Genomic DNA, 19,481 nt, shown 5'->3' with positions numbered 1-19,481 from the left:
CCTCTTGTCACAAACAATTTTCTTGGAATAATCAGAGCTTCTGCCATCTCTGTATATGGGCCTTGAATATATTTATATAAAGTATTCATGTCACCTCTCAAGCGCCTTTTTTTCTAGAGAAAACCGACCCAGTGTGGCTAGCCTCTCCTAATAGCTTAAATTATCCATTCCCCTTATTAGTTTTGTGGCCCTTCTCTGAAATTTTTCTAGTTCTGCAATGTCTTTTTTTTAGATTGGTCCCCAGAACTGCACTCCATACTCAAGGTGAGGTCTTACCAGGGATTTATATAGTGACAGAATTATGTTTTCCTATCAATGTCACTTTAAATATGTGCTAGTATCTTATTAGCCTTTGAAGCCGCTGCCCTGCATTGTGCACCCATCTTTAGCTTGTCATCTAGATAAGGGTTTTTATTTTTTTTGCACAGCAAAAGAGCTGAATGCCCTTTTAAGGGCAATGTTCATCCAAATGCCCTTTTTAGGGCAATGGGTAATTAAGTTTTTTTTAGTTAGGTTTTTTATTTTGGGGGTGGGGGGTTGTAATGTTAGTGGGTTTAGTGTTTTTTTTTTGCACAAAAAAAGCTGATCGCTTTAGGGCAATGCCCTACAAAAGGTCCTTTTAAGGTCTTTTGGTAGTTTATTTTTAGAATATGTTTTTTTTTTTTTGGGGGTTTGTTGTTTTTTTTAAGGGAAATCAGAACAGGGTTACATTTTTTTCTTTTTGGTAATTTCTTTTTTTCTTTTCTGTAATTTTAGTTATTTTGTGTAATGTAATTTTTTTTAATTTTTGTAATGTTAGGTAGTTAGCAATTTTATTAGTAAATTTAGGGGTATTTTATTTTGGGTTGTTACAGGGTTTAGATGTTAGTTTATAACTTTACATTCTGGGCGGATGGAGGTTTAGGGGTTAATAGTTTATTTAGCTACTTTGCGATGTGGAGGATGGCCATTTAAGGGTTAAAAGTTTATTTAGGTACTGTATTTAGGTATTTTGGAATTGTCACAATGTTTTATAGATATTAAGTGGTCCCACGTTTGTCAATGAATTAATCTATATATTCTTAGGTTTCTGTCAGCATTAATTGAACCATATGTGCACTGTTTCAAATTTGTTTTTCTGTGTATGATAGATTTTCTGGAGTAAATATATATTTTTTTGCAAATTGTATTCCATAGTTATTTGGGTACAGACAGGGCAAACCCATTTTTATGATGAATTACTAGTTAGTGAGATATTACCCCAAACTCTGGTGCCGGATATAGGGATCTTACTATGGGCTTTAGAGCCCATAGATTTTTTCTCTTCCTTGTAACAATTTTTAATTTATCCCCCCGTGCACAGTCTTGTCCTGATAAGAATTTTTAAGAATCAGGTCATTCAAATGAGTAGGGTATGATTATTTAAGTAGTGTGTACCATCCAATAAAACATTTTTATATTAAATTCATTGCAACTAGTCCTGGTGAACATTTCCTAAAAAAGTCACATTACACCCTGAACAAAAAATATTATGGCCAAGAACAGTATAAAACCTAAGGGGGTGGGGGGGGGGGTCAGCAGAATTGTGAGTGCCTAGGGCAGCACAAAACCTAAATACGCCACTGCTACTTTGTAATGTGTTTTTGTTGTGTTTTGTGCAACTTTTTATTTTCAGAAACCAGTTTACCACAGCTCTTAGATCGCGTAAAGGATTGAAATGTAAGAGGTGATTGCACTAGCGCAATCATAATTTTTCTGAACTTGTAATATCAGCGGAATGAAAATGGCTTGCGAAATCGCGATTGTGCTAGTGCAAAACCGTTAACTCTTCACTTGTAATCTAGCCCAGAGTGTGTTAAAAAGCAGCAAACAACTTGCTTGTTTTCTTGCTAAATGAGTACTCAGAAATTCACCTTGTAGTCACTCCCTTCATCTAGATAGGGGAGCAACCATCATTTACCTATTGCAGCAAAAGTCCTCTACTAAGCATGGGTAATAAACTGAGTACATCTAGAGCAGATGTCTCCCAACAACACTTCAGATGAAGAGATATTAATTTGCCTTCGGTAGAGACCACAGCCCACTTGTTGGGCAGTAACAGGAAGTAATGGACCAATCACAAATGAAGTTAAAAAAAAAAGATATAAAAGGTAAAATCCTTTCAAAATAATAAATAATAGACGTCTCAATTATGCTTATAAAAGCGATACTAAACCCAAATTTTTTTCTTTCATGATTCAGATAGAGCATGAAATTTTAAGCAACTTTCTAATTTACTCCTATTATCAATTTTCTTCGTTCTCTCGTTCTATCTTTATTTAAAAAAGAAGGCATCTAAGCTAAGGAGCCAGCCAATGTTTGGTTTAGACAATGGACAGCACTTGTTTATTGGTGGCTGACATTTAGCCACCAATCAGCAAGAACAACCCAGGTTATGAACCAAAAACGGGATGGCTTCTAAACTTACATTCTTGCTTTTAAAATAAAGATAGCAAGAGAATGAAGAAACATTGATAATAGGAGTAAATTAGAAAGTTGCTTAAAATTGCATGCTCTATCTGAATCATGAAAGAAAAAAATTGGGTTCAGTGTCCCTTTAAGTATAACACACTGCTTTGGGGATGAGGGGGGTATTACAGCAATGAAAAGGACTGTTTTATATCCCTTTAAGGGAGAGTTATACAATGAGAATTGTCCTGATAGATGGCTTAGTAACTTGAAAGGCGTTTGAGGTGAGGTTTACTATTTCATAAGAGTGTTCTTGTGTTTCAGTGATCGTGCTTGGAGGTCTCATTGAGGGTTCTACTGATGCAGGGGTGCACTTGAGCCATTTATTTTGTGAGGCCAATGAGTGGTAAAAATACTAGGGATAAGTGTTAATTTAATATCTATCTATATAAAATACAATTTAAATAAAGTTTTCAATATAAATGTTCTTTACATGTAATTCTAGTCTTTTTGAACTTCAAGATCAACAGAGTTTACACATCTCAAGCATATGCAACTGTTGATTGGTGCATACCCCCCATGTGCATGCTTTACATGCATGAGAATGCACATTGCATGCACAGCAATCAGCTGATTCTCCTACCTCAGTATTAGTGCATGTACAAGGTACCACAGGAACTCAGTCTAATAGGCCGGGGGCCTGTGTATGAGGAGCACTGTCACAGATTATGGAGCCTAGTGGCAAATTGCAGCCAACTAATGCCTTAACATCACTGAGGAGGGAACAGGGAAATAAGGGGGCAGATAAACTGCAGCTGTTGGTGCTTACAGCCCATATAGGGTCCATCTGAGGAAGCTACTGTCCCCACTGTGCTTCCTGTGGCTCCTGACTGTGAGTGGTCCATAGTAGACTATGGGCTTCCTCAGCCCTCAGTTCCACTGCAGGTTGGAATGTACCCCTCAGTCCTTTGCACCCAGATAGCCACCTATGTTTGCCTAAAGGATGGGTCAAACATAGGCACACAAGATGGCTATCATTTTAATCAGCTCCTTCATTTCAATCTCAAAATAATCTAGGCCAGTTTTGGAAATGAATAAATAAATGTACATTTTTGTGTAAAATAAAATTGTCCTCCTTATGTGTTATTGTGGTAGCATTTTAAAAAACAACCCTTAGATAAATTGTAGACTTTTGTTGGGGGGGGGGGTAAATTAATTCCATCATCCTTACGTACTGTAATTTCTATAATGTTATAAGGTTTTTTTTTTGTAACTACATTTTTTTTGAAGATTCAGAAATTGACACTTACCCCTGAACTTCACTAGTTCAGGGGTAAAAAACTCAGCAGAATTCTGGAAAAGCACAGGAAAAAAAACTTGTATTACATTCACTTCCTTTTTTATACTTTCATACAGATAATAAACTTCCACAATCGTTTTGTTTCTGTGCAGTAAATGCATGATAACAATACATATACTATTGGTGTCGATATAACCATTTATTCTCTCATTCTATAAAGTCTTTTTTTATCTAAGAATATTGTGTCCTAAGAAAGTATTTGGAAGTGAGCCAACATCAACAAAATAAATGTGTTTGAGTTAAGAGTCTGCACATACCTCCCACACCTATAAAATCAGACTGATAAACATTGTACATAAATAGCTACATGCCAGTGCATAAGAAGACTCCAAATCCTTGTCTACAAGTTATAGGTCAGTATCGATGCAAGCATTTTTCACAACAGTGTGTTCTTTTATGGAATGTGTTCTTCCCTATATATGCAATGATTTATTTTAGGGAACCTTTGTCCGCCTAATATATAAATATTAGACATCTGCAGGCCAGAAAATATCCATTTGGATGATATTTTTTTCATTTCAGATATTTGAGGAAATTCATTTCTTTGAATATTCGTTGCCTGCACTATTTAGTTTTCTTTTAGTTTAAAACTAAAGGAAAATTTTATTTTCATTAAACATTTACATTCACTTTCATAAAACGAATGTAAATGTTTTAAAGCTACAAGTAAAAAGTTCACATGAAGCTAAAAATACCTTAATGCGAATTGGAGAGCACACTAACCTGGGCCTCTATTACATATGCAGCGTTGCCCGCAAAAGCCGGCGACGCCAGATTTTACGCGATTTTGGTATTACATATACGGCGTAGCATACAAGTTACGCGCGTATATATTTCACCCTTCGGACGTATTTTTTTTAACCATAGACTAACATAGAATAGCAGCGCAATTTGGTATCCAATATACAGCGTAAGGACTTACGCGCGCAGAATTCAGAAAATCTACTCCATTCTCACCTCGCCACATATTGCAGGCGCAGCAACCCTTGCACTGACTAAAAAAACAACGTAACTCCCTGGAAGCCTTAACAAACACATACATTTAAGCAACATCTCAACGTTAAAGGGACAGTACACTATGATATTGTTTTTTTAAGGTTTATTTGTGTATTTGAAATAGTTTGAAGCCACAACATAATCAAATGGATTGAGCTTGTAGGTACTTTATCACATTGTGGACATATACTTGCTTATTTACTTTAATTTTCTTCTCAAAACAATCAACAATACTTGGAGCAGAGAACAATGGGAAATCATAATTGTATTACCTTCATCTCTTTATATATGGGTTTATATATGAATTTTGAAAAGCATAATTATGTGTTAGCCTAATTTGCATAAAACTACTCTTTATTGACACTTTCCGTGGATAAAATACTGGCGTAAGTTACTTGCGACGACTAAAATGTGTATTTGCGCACATTTCAGAAGATCGCCCGTTTGTCCTACTTACACCAGTTTAGCATCTAATGGTGCAGTATATGTAATACCCCGATGTGCAAGGTGAAATTACAAAACCTGCGCCGTATATGTGATCGCGCCCCTGATCCTCTTCTTGCAAGAGCCCCGGACATGCTAATACCTGGCTTAAAGGGACAATGAACTCAACTTTTTTCATTCATGATTCAGATAGAGCATGCAATTTTAAGCAATTTTCTAATTTACTCCTATTACATTTTTTTCTCTATTCTCTTGGTATCTTTATGAGAAAAAGCAAGAATATAAGCTTATGAGCCGTCCCATCTTTGTTTCAGCACCTGGGTAGCGCTTGCTCATTGGTATCTAAATGTAGTCACCAATCAGCAAGCGCTATCAAGGGCGTTGAATCAAAATGGGACAGCTCCTATGCTTACATTCCTGCTTTTTCAAATAAAGATACCAGGAGAAGGAAAAAAAAATGATAATAGGAGTAAATTAGAAAGTTGCTTACAATTTCATGCTTTATCTGAATCATGAAAGAAAGAAAAAAAAACGGCACTAAAAAGTGCCTTTTCATTGTGGTCTATGGGAACTGTCTGTTCCATCTAAATATATGTATGAAATGCGCATGCGCAACTCCTTACGCTATTTGCGCAACTGCATCACTGCTTCTGTTGCGCAAATGGCGTAAGGAGTTGCGCATTTCAAGTTGATTGCAGCGTTTCAAGCACAGGAGCGTACTGTGATCAGATAACATGGGGCGCATGGTGACACTCCGTTCGGCTAGAAGAGCTGCCACTCAAATAACCCACATCAAAAATTGGAGAGAGAGGCTGCATTTAATGACGTAATGTAGCATTTATTTAGTGCACAGATGACTTGTGTAATAAATAAGCATATCGATATGCTAGTTAGGAGAAGACCTTTCCAAATATGTTTAGCAGTTTGGGAAAATTTACCATCACTTTAAGTTACCAGAATTGTATAAACGAGTCTACTCCTGTCAAAACTGACTGATTACAAAAGCTCATCAAATAGCATTGCAAACATTGTCTCATCTGTAGCCATTAAATGAAGATTTCTAGGACTTAGCAATATTGATTTTATTGCAATAATGCCAATAAAACACTGTACTGTATAAATAAATTATTGCTTTTACATAACTATTTATAGCATTTCCCATCATTTAAATATTTCAATAGACAGCTGCAAAGCAGAGCAAAAGTAGTTCGATATCTCCTTATTTATTTATTTCTTAACGATTATTTATTTTCTTTTTTTTTTATTCATTTACTAATCTGTGTAAAAAGTTTTTGATATTAGTACTCCTATCTTCACATTCACTCAAGCCCTAAAATATCTAATTAATGGGACAGTAAATTCATAGCGTATATCGGCAATTAAATATTCATTGAAACACTAAATGTCATTAAAAATCACTACCAACTTTTGTGTAACCCTTTAAGTGCCATAAGTAACCAAGCAGTTTAGTCATCACCTGAGGATGAGGGGTCTCTAGGCACTTATAATAGGTCATTGAACTAGGACTAGAGAACCTAGGTAGGCTCAGGAGAAGCAATTATCTACTGAGAGCTAGTTTCTGATTGGTGGCTGCAAATACGTATAGTATGTAGCAAATAGTATGTAGATACCCAAATTAATTATTGTGTTTAGGTGTTTCAGTCACACCTATTGCTAACAGGTGTTGCATCACTGATTACAGATTTTCAGATTGCCTCTGGAAGAATCAACAGCAGAAGAACTGTCAGAGTGTTATAGCCGCAAAGCATGGGCCAACTCCATATTAATGCCCATGGTTTTGGAATAGGGTGTCTAACAAGCTCATATAAGAGTGATGGTCAGGTGTCCACATATGTTTGGCCATATAGTGTATATGCCTCTTGTTATTGGCTCACCTTATGTGTTCAGCTAGCTCCCAGTTGTACATTGCTGGTCTTTCAACAAATTATACTAAGGGAATATAAGGCAAATATAATAATAGAAGTAAAGTAGAGTACATTTTAAGTTGTTTTAAATTGAATATTCTATCTTACTTATAACAGGAAAAGGTTGGGTATGAAGGAGGCTCTGCAGCCACTTTGGATGAATTGGAACTGAACTAATATTGAAAACCAGGCAAAATACATAATAAATATATGGTGCAGTGTTGCTTCACTCTCCTTAAAGGGACACTGTAGTCGAAAATAGAATCATATTATTACAATAGTATACCTTTAAATCAATCTTTTTTAAATGTAGATTATGTTACAAATATTTAGCGTTTTTAATATATTGATGTTTGAAATATAAAGTATTTCCAAACCCACTGTGTTGTTCGCCGTTACAGATTTCCAATCCGGCTGAACAACTCCAGTTGGAAGATGGCGACTCCTAGACGAAATGCACATGCGCAAGTTAGCGCAACGTCATCGGATACGTCACCATCTTATGTTGAAGAAGACACGCTCTATCGATACTGCACCAAAAGATTCGGCTGCGCAGTAAACGTAAGTATCTAGCGTTTGAGCACTTCGAGAATTGCTCTAGAATTAACAAGCAACATTATATATATTGTAACACACAATGCATTTGTTTGGCCATTATTATTTTTTTGCGGTAGAATTATTGAATACAAAATAGAATCTCCCTATGATGAACGAGCAAAATATATGATTATTAAAAATCATATCTTGATCACAATCCCTCAACAAAATAATTTTATATTTGCATACGGATGGTTAAAAGATAAATATATATATTGTCAAAAAAACTAATCACATTTATATTTCAATAAATTAGAGTATGTATAACTCACTTTGCCCACTCTGAATTACATATCAATACATTTAATTTGTTTTATTATGAAAATATGTATTTTTTGTCGAATAAAAATATAAATCCATCTATTCAATCTTAATGCAATTATCAGTTACATGTGAGAGTCATATTTTATATATTATTTAAATCTTGAAAGCGGATATTGCATATATCAAAGCAATACAGGACCACTAGCATTGTAGAATGACTGGAATACCTATCGCATTGTTCTAAATTTAAAGTGTGCATGTGATTTATTTTTTCTATTGTCGGTCATGTTGGGTTCTGTAGAGCAATATGGGCATGCGAGACTAAGAGAATCCTATTGCGCATGCGTGGAATGACAGTAATGTAGTATAATGTTATGCAAATACTCGCCATCTGATTGGCAAGTATGTTAGACCATAGACGGCCCACATTTGAGGACTGGATTACGTGATGTAATGAAGATAAAGGGATCAAGGGAGCTTGGTTTATGAAAAAAAAAGGTACACTACTTTGATGTGATAAATGCAATGCTAGCTGTTTGTTGCGTTTTGCATAACAAAAAGAAGTTAGTAATCCTTTAAGTAAACATTTTGCAGGTACATAACATTTTATGTTTAATACCCAATTGACTATTTACAGTGGTGTATCCAGAAATTATATCTGGGTAGGAACTTCCAAGAGGCCCACCTGGGGTTTGTGGGAGTGGCCATAATAAGAGGATCTGGCAGTGTATCATGGGTTATTTGGATGTGTTGTGGGCAGGGCAAGGGGGTCATAGCGGGAGCTTGAACAGTCTGGGCAGAGTGTTGGATTAAAGTAAGGGATTACCACAGTTGAGGAGGGAGCACATGGGGGGACAGTTAATATGCTGGGGCAGATCCCCCCCCCCCCCCCGCAGCAAAGCCACTGACTATTTAGCTTTTTCAGTGTAAATCTTCCCATTACCACAACGTCCATTAAATGTATAGGTATGCTTAGATCCTAAATGCTATCCTGGTCTTCTCTTTATTTATTGTACCCCCTGTATTCCAAGGCAGAATCTGTTGTTGCATTATACAAATAAAGATAAAAATAATAATTTTTGTTTGTTTTTATTATTTATTGTATTTTAATGCCATACACATGACATAATAGGTTAAGTACCTGAGTCATCAAGCTTTACAATTAAGGAATCTATATTAATACAAGTTACACTTGAATCTGTTTGGAAGACGAGAAATAAATTATAGAAAATTCTCCCAAAAACATAAGAGAAAAAACAGGGAGCATACCTTTTTACTATAGATTTAAATCAGCCTTAATGCATGGTATTGGTTCTGTTAGAGGGAAATAAAAGTGCAAAAAGATATACTATATATACTATTGTTGCATAAAACTATGTGTTTAACCCTTGCAAAGCATTACTGGATATAACTACCAATTACCAGCTAGCAACCAGTAGTGCACAGTTCCTGACTAGGTATTCCTTTTTAACAAAGGATAGAAAAGGAACAAAGTAAATTTTATAAGTAAATGGAAAAGTCTCTTAAAATTGCATGCTCTGTCTGATCCATAAAAGTTTGATTTGGACTTTCATGTCCATTTAATTTTTTCTTTTTATAAATTTTATTTTCATGATAGTAAATATAAATAACACAAATAAACAAAGATAAGACACAGAATAATACAACTGTGTGCCTGATTTGAATTTTTGTGGTCGGATGAGCAACGCAATAAGGACTACTTGGTCTCTTTTCTGGTAATTGATGACTAAATCATATTAATGTTGAGGAGAAAGGTAAAGTACACTTCCAATTTTGATTAAAGATCCTGTTACTGGCACAAACCCCAAAAAAACAGACCATGAGAAACTTTCATACAGTATTTACTCACTGCATTATACATGATAGGGTGTATCATACAAAAGTGAACAACAAAACTATGGGGTCTATTTATCCCTGTGTTTCTGGCGAGCCTTCAGGCTCCCCAGAAACACATGGACCGCTGCTCCATAACCTGACCATCTGCTCTGAGGTGGCGGACAGAAATCAACCCGATCGAATACGATCGGGTTGAGTGACACCCCCTGCTAGCGGCCTATTGGCCGCGAATCTGCAGGGGGCAGTATTGCACCAGCAGTTCACAAGAACTGCTGGTGCAATGATAAATGCCGACAGCATGTGCTGTCGGCATTTATCGATGTGCGGCGGACATGGTTCGCTATAGAGGATCATGTCCGTCCGCACAATGATAAATGGACCCCTATGACTCTCATGGGAGCACCAGTAAAAAGGTCTGTAGTTGAAATATAAATAATACAAGTACCTAAGATAGCAAAATGTTAAAAAGGGTATTACAGGTTTACCCCGCTCATACAGCGGGTTAGGGACCTGGAGCCCCGCTGTAAAGTGAAAACCACCTTAAAGTGAAACAAGGCAGTTTTAGCTTTCTTTTCACTTGCCAGTGTGTTTTAAAACTTGAAAACATGTTTGAATTAACATATATTACGGGTGCAATAGTGCTACGTTTAGTTTAACACTAGCACAGCACAGTATTCAATTAGTATTTAATAAATACTGTACCTGTAAAATAGAGACAATTACTGTAGTCAAATTTGCCAGACTATAGCACTGAGACACAGATTGCACTGTAAAGCTGTAAACAGAGTGAACTAAGCATAACAAAATGGTGCTAGTCACTTTTTTCGCAATCTTACAATGATTAATTACAGCACTGTTTCAAAATCCTTGAAAGCTGAACTTCAGCTCCACAAAGCGCTGTATTAGCGAAGCACTGCAAAGATAAGCGCTGTAAAGTGAGGTATACCTGTATAAGAGAGAGAGAGTTGTATATGAAAATGGGGGCTTTAGGTCTTGATTCCCATTTAAACACCATGTCCAGATAAAAATGTAACTTGTATACTGAGAAATAATAATATGTTTAAAGTGAAGGTCAATTTCGATGAATTAGTGCCCGGTTTTTAATAATCCTATTAAAAACAAGGGCACTTTAATTAATCAAAATTGACATTTGACTTGTTTTCTTCAAAAACTTACCTTTTAATCCTGACAGCTGCTGCAGCGCTTCCTCTGCCCATCGCAAGCCCTCTTCACGGGTCCAAAATGACAAATCCGGCTTCCTCCAATCATGGCGTTGCCTCAGGCCATGATTCCCCCGGGGGGGAAAGCCGTGATTGCAGGAAGCCGGATTCATCATTTCTGACGTATGAAGAGGCTTCCGATGGACGGGGGAATCGCTGGAGTGGCTGTCAGGATTAAAAGGTAAGTTTTTGAAGAAAACGAGTGAAATTTCAATTTTGATTAATTAAAGTGCCCTTGTTTTTAATAGGATTATTAAAATCCAGGTACTAATTCATCGAAATTGACCTTCATTTTAAGGTTTATTTGTGATATCCAGTCTTGTGAGGTGGGAACCTAATCTTGTGGGGCGGGAACCTTGTCTTCTTTCCACAACCTAGAAATTAGTTGTTTAGCTAATTAAGTTACAGCTGGAAAAGTTGGAAAAGTTTGGTGTGAGCTTTTGGTTTTAATTTAAGATTACCATTTAACAGTAAGTTAAGGAGATCTAGAGGGACAGTGCAATTGATTAGATGTTTTAAATAAAGTCTGGTTTGTTCCCAAAATGATTAGATTTTGGAGCATGCACACCAAATATGGCATAACGTTCCTAATTGGTTACATTTCCTCCAACAGTGGTCTGAGGCTTATTGGAAAATGTGTTTTAGTAGGGCAGTTAAAGGACCATTAAATACAATTGAATTGCATAACTAACAAATCCATAATAAAAAGACAATGCAACAGTACTTAATCTAAGTTTTAAATGAGCAAAAGATTTTTGCCAGTGCCCTGCCTCATATAACAGCCATCAGCCAATCACAGACTCATATATGTATAAACTATGAACTCTTGAACATGCTCAGTAGTAACTGATTCCTGAGAAAGTGTGCACATAAAAAGACTGTGCAACATTTGATGATAGAAGTAAATTTGAAAGGGTCTTAAAATTCCATGCCCTATCTGAATCATAAAAGTTTCATTTTGACTTTAGTGTCCTTTCGACTACCATTTCATTAAAAATGTATAATGGTGTGAAATTGTATAATTTATTCATACAGTAGAAAATATTATTCCACTCCTTAAGGGATATCTGAAATGGTAAATCATTTTGTCATGCCTGGGTGTAAGACAATTTATGGTGACGGGTAGCCAATTGTGCATACAGAAATTAGAGTGTTTGTCTTGGTGTTTCGGAGGCACTACGTTTTTCAAAAGCTGTACAGGAACATGTCCTTTTAGTTTTGTCCCTGTGAGTATGTAATGCAATAGTAAATGTTATCTCAACCCGTGGGAGTAAAAAACAATCCATAGGTCCTGTATTTGATATTTAGGTTGTACTTTAAAGGAATCTAATAGTAGATACATTGGGACTATTATATCATTAGTATTTTTCAGGATACAATGTCTACCAGCATGGAAGTGAGAAATACTCATTAAGGGTCTTAACAGAAAAGGGATAGTAGAAAGGAAGAAGGTTTTAAGTACCCTTGCAAAAGTTTATTTTTTTATTTGGAATGTTTTAATCAAGGGGGGTCTATGGATGGGGCAACCAGCACTTGTTTCCTAATTGGAGGGAATGTATAAGGGTGTGTTCAAGTTGTATTGAGGCTTTGTTGCAATTCTCATTATACATGTTTTTTTATTATAATAGATGTAAATTAGAAAGTTGTTAAATTGTTTTATCTGAATCATGAAAGAAAAATGTATTTAAATCCTTTCTCTATTTTACAAAGGAGCCCAAGTTAGCATTCCTGTTAAAGGGACACTAAAATTGCCAAATATATGATAGACATAATAGTGTATACGGATTAGCTTGAGAAAAATATGCAGATGCCTTTTTAACTATATAAGTTATTCAAATATTAAAGAAATGATCAAATATAAGGTATAAACAAATTAAATCAAATTAGCATTCAATGTTTTTAAGATGTTTGATGTTGCTTTAAAGTTATTAAAATGAGTAATGACAAGATATTTCACTATTTATACATTCCTAGAAAGAACAGTCACAGAATAAAAGGATCCAATGAAATTAATTTATAATAATTATCATCCTATGTAAATATTGGTTAATATAATTACATTTTAATACCATTGTATTGCTTGAGTCTTAGGGCTGATTATCAAAAACTTGCCAGCATGGAGAGAAATTATGTAAAAACTTTTTTTTCTTAAGTATTATATTGTAGTTTATATGTCTGTCCTACATATCCAGATAACTACTTAGTTAGATAAACATCCCTCAAGCTGGAAGACATAGAGTTATGAAATACTGTTTAAATCATCAACTATTTAGAATCAATCAACTATTGCTTCATTTTAATTTGATTCCTCCCATTTCTATAATACATTGGATTTCATCAATCATCAACTGGAGATCTCACAGCAAAACATGCAGAATGATTTTTATTCATTATCTGTGATCTTGCTTAGAAGCTATGCCAGGGGATTTTTTCTATTGAAGAATATGTTTGATTCCATGGTATTTTATTTTTTAGTTTGAAATGGGCAGTCATATAGAGATTCCTTTGGTACCAATGTTCATTATACTGGGGGATCCTTGGGTGTGGGGACAATTATAGGTGGAGATGCACCATTATTGGTGGGGGGGGGGAGTCTCTTGCATGAGGGAACCATTAAGTCTGGCAAGAGTCCTCCAGGGACTTCTTGCAAGGTGGGTTTTTGGGCAGGAGCAGCACCTGAGAATGCCACTACTTTTGTTAAGTGCAGTTATTGTAGGAGTTAATTTGAAGGATAGGTTGCCTATTGGGGTTTCTACAAGGGGGCTATTAAATATACTTCTTAGGGTTAATAAGGTTAATGAGTAAAGGGTCACAATTAGGTTTAATTACGCTATGGATGTTTTTATTTATAGCTGTAAGGTAAGGGGTTAAAGAAGTATGAGACATTGTTCATTTTAAAAAGAATAGGCTGAAGGTAAAATAATGTATAATGGTTAGAGTAACAAAAGGTTATTGCTAGGGATTGGGAAGTAAGTGGTTAATACAGTTAAGGCATATACGTCTTACTGTGGTAGCAAAATTATAGATATGGTATAATTGTGGTAGGCAGGTCTAATTATTAAAGGGATAATATCATTGGGAGTATATATAAAAAAAATTAATAGGTTGTTTAAAGCATCATTCCAATCAGCATTAAAATAGTCCTTATGATCCTGCAAAAGGTAGAAATTAGGATTTTCATTGCAAAATAATATTTTCAGAATACACAAGCAACAACCTTGAGGTTTCAGTTCAACAGTACCAGTAAATTCCTATTATACTGTTCCGCATTTAATACTTGAGAACCTGCTCTGGTAATTATAAGTTATAAGCTATCCCAAAATATTACAAAAGTTCACAACATCCTTGAATGTCAAGTGTTAGAGATGCTACCAAATTATATAAAACATTTTTACTCTGGTGTGCATAAAACTATCCACAAATTAATTGGAAACCTCAGGCCAGATTGAATAAAAGCCGGTAAAACAGACTGCAGCAGCAAATACAAATTACCAACAGCACTTCAGCAAATATAAAAATGCAATTACAAAAACTTAACATTAGAAAATAAACAAGTCATTAAATAACATTTCTTAAACAGCAATACCTGCTAGACATAAGGATGTATTCAAAGCAAAAATTACCCATAGAATAATATGTAGCTGTATTTTTACAATTCAATTTGTTGTTTTTAGAGATTAAGGGGTAGATTTATCAAATGTCAGGGGGACATGATCCGCTGTAGCATACGCTGTTGGCATTTATCATTGCACAAGCATTTCTGGTGAAATGCTTGCGCAATGCCGCCCCTGCACATTTGCGGCCAATCAGCCACTAGCAGGGGTTGTCAATCATCAATCATCCCAATCGTGAAACTTCAGGGGTAGATTGCAGCATCCCTAAACCTATACACTTATATTTTCAATGTATAAATAGTGTGACCATATTGCCGCTTTAAAAAGGGACGCATATGAAAAATACATATGTCAGGGCTGTTTCCAGGGCTGTTTAAAGAAATGTTTTGTATAAGAACCCTGACATATGCATTTTTCATATGTGTCCCTTTTTAAAGTAGCAATATGGTCACCCAGTATAAAGCAATATAGTTTCTTTAAAGTAAGGAAGCCCACCATGTTTGAACTAATTTTCTTTTATTTCTGTGCAGACAAGGCTGTGTGGAAAGCCTTTAAGATAATTCTTCTACACAGCCTTCATTGCACAGTGTCTTTTATTGGCTGTTTACATCTGTCCCTAATTGTCCTCAGTAGTAAAGATAGAAAAGTGGAAACAAGTTATAACATGGTGAGGCCCATTGCTTTACAGAAACTCAGTCGGCTAGATTTAGAGTTCTGTGGCTAAAGGGGTGCGTTAGCTACGCATGCTTTTTTTCTCCCGCACCTTTTAAATACCGCTGGTATTTAGAGTTCACAGAAGGGCTGCGTTAGGCTCCAAAAAGGGAGCGTAGAGCATATTTAACGCCACTGCAACTCTCGATACCAGTGGTGCTTACGGACGCGGCCAGCTTCAAAAACGTGCTCGTGCACGATTCCCCCATAGGAAACAATGGGGCTGTTTGAGCTGAAAAAAAACACCTGCAAAAAAGCAGCGTTCAGCTCCTAACGCAGCTACATTGTTTCCTATGGGGAAACACTTCCTAAGTCTGCACCTAACACCCTAACATGTACCCCGAGTCTAAACACCCCTAACCTTACACTTATTAACCCCTAATCTGCCGCTCCGTACACCGCCCCAACATACATTATAGTTATGTACCCCTAATCTGCTGCCCCTAACACCGCCGACCCCTATATTATATTTATTAACCCCTAATCTGCCCCCCACAACGTCGCCGCCAGCTACCTACAATAATTAACCCCTAAATCTGCCGACCGGAGCTCACCGCTACTATAATAAATGTATTAACCCCTAAAGCTAAGTCTAACCCTAACACTAACACCCCCCTAAGTTAAATATAATTTAAATCTAACTAAATAAATTAACTCTTATTAAATAAATTATTCCTATTTAAAGCTAAATACTTACCTGTAAAATAAACCCTAATATAGCTACAATATAAATTATAATTATATTGTAGCTATTTTATGATTAATATTTATTTTACAGGCAACTTTGTATTTATTTTAACCAGGTACAATACCTATTAAATAGTTAATAACTATTAAATAGTTACCTAGTTAAAATAATTACAAAATGACCTGTAAAATAAATCCTAACCTAAGTTACAATTAAACCTAACACTACACTATCAATAAATAAATTAAATACAATACCTACAATTATCTACAATTAAACCTAACACTACACTATCAATAAATTAATTAAATACAATATCTACAAATAAATACAATGAAATAAACTAACTAAAGTACAAAAAATAAAAAAGAACTAAGTTACAAAAAATAAAAAAATATTTACAAACATTAGAAAAATATTACAACAATTTTAAACTAATTACACCTACTCTAAGACCCCTAATAAAATAACAAAGACCCCCAAAATAAAAAAATACCCTACCCTATTCTAAATTAAAAAAGTTCAAAGCTCTTTTACCTTACCAGCCCTGAAAAGGGCCATTTGCGGGGCATGCCCCAAATAATTCAGCTCTTTTGCCTGTAAAAAAAAACATACAATACCCCCCCCAACATTACAACCCACCACCACCCACATACCCCTAATCTAACCCAAACCCCCCTTAAATAAACCTAACACTAAGCCCCTGAAGATCTTCCTACCTTATCTTCACCATGCCAGGTTCACCGATCCGTCCTCCGAAGTCTTGATCCAAGCCTCCGAAGTCTTCATCCAAGGCCAAGCGGGGGATGGCGATCCACAATCCGGCTGAAGTCTTCTATCAAGCGGCGGCTGAAGAGGTCCAGAAGAGGCTCCAAAGTCTTCATCCTATCCGGGAAGAAGAGGAAATCCGGACCGGCAACCATCTTGATCCAAGCGGCATCTTCTATCTTCATCCGATGACGAACGGCTCCATCTTGAAGACCTCCAGCGTGGATCCATCTTCTTCTTCCGATGTCCAACTGAAGAATATAGGTTCCTTTAAGGGACATCATCCAAGATGGCGTCCCTCGAATTCCGATTGGCTGATAGGATTCTATCAGCCAATCGGAATTAAGGTAGGAAAATTCTGATTGGCTGATGGAATCAGCCAATCAGAATCAAGTTCAATCCGATTGGCTGATCCGATCAGCCAATCAGATTGAGCTTGCATTCTATTGGCTGTTCCGATCAGCCAATAGAATGCGAGCTCAATCTGATTGGCTGATCGGATCAGCCAATCGGATTGAACTTGATTCTGATTGGCTGATTCCATCAGCCAATCAGAATTTTCCTACCTTAATTCTGATTGGCTGATAGAATCCTATCAGCCAATCGGAATTCGACGGACACCATCTTGGATCACGTCATTTAAAGGAACCGTCATTCGGCGAGTAGGCGTCGGTAGAAGAGATTGGATCCGTGTCGGCTGGATGATGATGGCTCCGGAAGAAAGAAGATTGAAGATGCCGTTGATAGAAGACTTCAGCCGGATCATGGACCTCTTCAGCTCCCGCTTGGATGAAGACTTCAGCCGGATCATGGACATCTTCAGCCCCCCGCTTGGGCTTGGATCAAGACATCGGAGCCAGGACGGATCGGTGTGATACCCGGCGAGGTGAAGATAAGGTAGGAAGATCTTCAGGGGCTTAGTGTTAGGTTTATTTAAGGGGGGTTTGGGTTAGATTAGGGGTATGTGGGTGGTGGGTTGTAATGTTGGGGGGGGGGTATTGTATGTTTTTTTTTACAGGCAAAAGAGCTGAACTTTTTGTGGCATGCCCCGCAAAGGGCCCTTTTCAGGGCTGGTAAGGTAAAAGAGCTTTGAACTTTTTTAATTTAGAATAGGGTAGGGCATTTTTTTTATTTTGGGGGTCTTTGTTATTTTATTAGAGGGCTTAGAGTAGGTGTAATTAGTTTAAAATTGTTGTAATATTTTTCTAATGTTTGTAAATATTTTTTTATTTTTTGTAACTTAGTTCTTTTTTATTTTTTGTACTTTAGTTAATTTATTTCATTGTATTTATTTGTAGATATTGTATTTAATTAATTTATTGATAGTGTAGTGTTAGGTTTAATTGTAGATAATTGTAGGTATTTTATTTAATTTATTTATTGATAGTGTAGTGTTAGGTTTAATTGTAGATAATTGTAGGTATTGTATTTAATTTATTTATTGATAGTGTAGTGTTAGGTTTAATTGTAACTTAGGTTAGGATTTATTTTACAGGTAATTTTGTAATTATTTTAACTAGGTAACTATTTAATAGTTATTAACTATTTAATAGGTATTGTACCTGGTTAAAATAAATACAAAGTTGCCTGTAAAATAAATATTAATCCTAAAATAGCTACAATATAATTATAATTTATATTGTAGCTATATTAGGGTTTATTTTACAGGTAAGTATTTAGCTTTAAATAGGAACAATTTATTTAATAAGAGTTAATTTATTTCGTTAGATTTAAATTATATTTAACTTAGGGGGGTGTTAGTGTTAGGGTTAGACTTAGCTTTAGGGGTTAATACATTTATTATAGTAGCGGTGAGCTCTGGTCGGCAGATTTAGGGGTTAATTATTGTAGGTAGCTGGCGGCGACGTTGTGGGGGGCAGATTAGGGGTTAATAAATATAATATAGGGGTCGGCGGTGTTAGGGGCAGCAGATTAGGGGTACATAACTATAATGTATGTTGGGGCGGTGTACGGAGCGGCAGATTAGGGGTTAATAATAATATGCAGGTGTCAGCGATAGCGGGGGCGGCAGATTAGGGGTTAATAAATATAACATAGTGGTCGGCGATGTTAGGGGTACGTAGGGATAACGTAGCTGGCGGCGGTGTACGGAGCGGCAGATTAGGGGTTAATAATAATATGCAGGGGTCAGCGATAGCGGGGGCGGCAGATTAGGGGTTAATAAGTGTAAGGTTAGGGGTGTTTAGACTCGGGGTACATGTTAGGGTGTTAGGTGCAGACTTAGGAAGTGTTTCCCCATAGGAAACAATGTAGCTGCGTTAGGAGCTGAACGCTGCTTTTTTATTTTATTTTATTTTAATTAATTTTAATTAATTTATTGATAGTGTAGTGTTAGGTTTAATTGTAACATAGGTTAGGATTTATTTTACAGGTAATTTTGTAATTATTTTAACTAGGTAACTATTTAATAGTTATTACCTATTTAATAGCTATTGTACCTGGTAAAATAATTACAAAGTTGCCTGTAAAATAAATATTAATCCTAAAATAGCTACAATATAATTATAATTTATATTGTAGCTATATTAGGGTTTATTTTACAGGTAAGTATTTAGCTTTAAATAGGAATAATTTATTCAATAAGAGTTT

The 19,481-nt window shown here is 35.9% G+C and overlaps 1 long non-coding RNA gene across 1 annotated transcript in view; it reads left to right on the top strand.

Annotated features, from left to right (window-relative positions):
- The first annotated feature begins 8,468 nt into the window (after positions 1-8,468).
- LOC128656280 (uncharacterized) overlaps positions 8,469-19,481 on the top strand; it is a 285,310-nt gene continuing 274,297 nt past the window's right edge. The window contains exon 1 of the long non-coding RNA XR_008401989.1: positions 8,469-8,511. This is a non-coding gene — a long non-coding RNA (uncharacterized LOC128656280). The remainder of the gene's footprint in view (positions 8,512-19,481) is intronic.

Source organism: Bombina bombina, chromosome 4 (genome assembly GCF_027579735.1).
Source record: "Bombina bombina isolate aBomBom1 chromosome 4, aBomBom1.pri, whole genome shotgun sequence".
Lineage (NCBI taxonomy): Eukaryota > Metazoa > Chordata > Amphibia > Anura > Bombinatoridae > Bombina > Bombina bombina.
This window is presented reverse-complemented; position numbering and strand designations above follow the sequence as displayed.